We start from the raw sequence: 1,620 nt of genomic DNA, 5'->3' as shown, positions 1-1,620 counted from the left end.
TATATATATATATATATATAGTGGTAATTTTTTTTTTTGTTTTCGTCGTGTGGAATGGCTGAGCTCTTTGGTTGCCCTTCCCGAGGGGTTAAACGTTACCCAGGCTCAGCCAGCCGAACATCCCCTCAGTATTTGTGTCCAAGGTCTGGATGCAGGAGGTGGATGCACCGAGAGCAGGTTTGCTGAAGATAGCGGGCTGGGAGGTGCTCTTGACTCTCGTGAGGGACACAGGCCTTACGATGCTCCTTGCGTTGGGCAATGATTAATGGGATGGCATTTAATATGAACAAATGCCGGATTCTGCCCCTGGGGTGCAGTAAGGCCGGGCACAAGTGTAACTTGGCAGAGGAGCGGCTGGAGAGCAGCCCGGCAGAAAGGGCCCTGAGGGTGCTGGTCACAGCAGGCTCAATGTGAGCTAGCCCTGTGCCCTGGCACCCACCAGGGCAACCTGCATCCTGGGGTGCATCACACACAGTGTGACCAGCTGGTCAGGAGAGGGTTTATCCCGCTGTGCCCAACGCTGGTGCAGCCACCTCCTGCACTGCCCGCAGCTCCGGGCCCACAACCTAAAAAGGAGGTGACGGTCCTTGAATGCGTCCAGAGGGCACCAAAGCTGGTGGAAGGGCTGGAAGGTGCGTCCTGTGAGGGGTGGCTGAGGACTCTGGCTGGGGTTGTCTGGTTTGGAGAGAAGGAGACTGAGGGACAACCTCATTGCTCTCTGCAGCTTCCTGAGGGGCAGTGGCGAGGGGGGTGCTGAGCTCTTCTCCCCGGGATCCAGTGACAGGACACGTGGGAACGGTTCTAAGCTGCACCAGGGGAGGTTCAGTCTGGACATTAGGAAACATTTCTCTTTAAAAAGAGGGTGGTCAGACACAGGGACAGGCTTCCTAGAGGGGTGGTCGATGCCCCATGCCTGTGAATGCCTTAAAAATGAGCATTTGGATAATGCCCTAAATAACATGCTTTAACTTTTGGTCAGCTCTGAAGTGATCAGGTTGTTGGACTAGATGAGCACTGTAGCTCCCTTCCAACTGAAATAGTTCTATTCTGTTCTACTTCCTAAACTAACAAGAAGCTAGAGCTTGTTAGCTTGTATGACTGACAAGACTTGGTGCTTTTGCAGTCAAACCCTGGACTAGGTTTCTATATAACAATGATGTTTGAAGCTAGCTTCCTATTGTGGTGTACAAAGCTTTTATCCAGCTAAAGTCACCCTTGTGATACAAGTGCTGACAGGTCCGACCTTGGTCTTGTTGTAGTTGAGATCTGTTCATAAATGTACTGATGAAATAGCAAAATATTTTCTCAGGTCAATTTCAAAATCAAACTGAGTGTTAACAGCAGCACCCACAGAAATAAAAGGGGAAAAATAGAGGACATATATATAATAGCTGACTTCTGTGTTTTTTCCATCTGTTCACTTTCCAGCTATAACAATTATTTCAGTTATATTTTTCTAATTAAATCAATGGAAAAGGAGAAGTCACCAAGCAAGGTTGCTTGTAGAAGTCTCCATACTTTCCTGATAGTCAATGTTGAGTAAACTGCATGTACTTTACATGCTGATTGAAATTTAATATTGGAAATGCATGTTTATTTTTGGTACCTGCAGAAGTGTTT

The sequence above is a fragment of the Chaetura pelagica genome, unplaced genomic scaffold, assembly GCF_000747805.2.
Source record: "Chaetura pelagica isolate M959 unplaced genomic scaffold, ChaPel_1.0 scaffold473, whole genome shotgun sequence".
Taxonomy (NCBI): domain Eukaryota; kingdom Metazoa; phylum Chordata; class Aves; order Apodiformes; family Apodidae; genus Chaetura; species Chaetura pelagica.
This window is presented reverse-complemented; position numbering follows the sequence as displayed.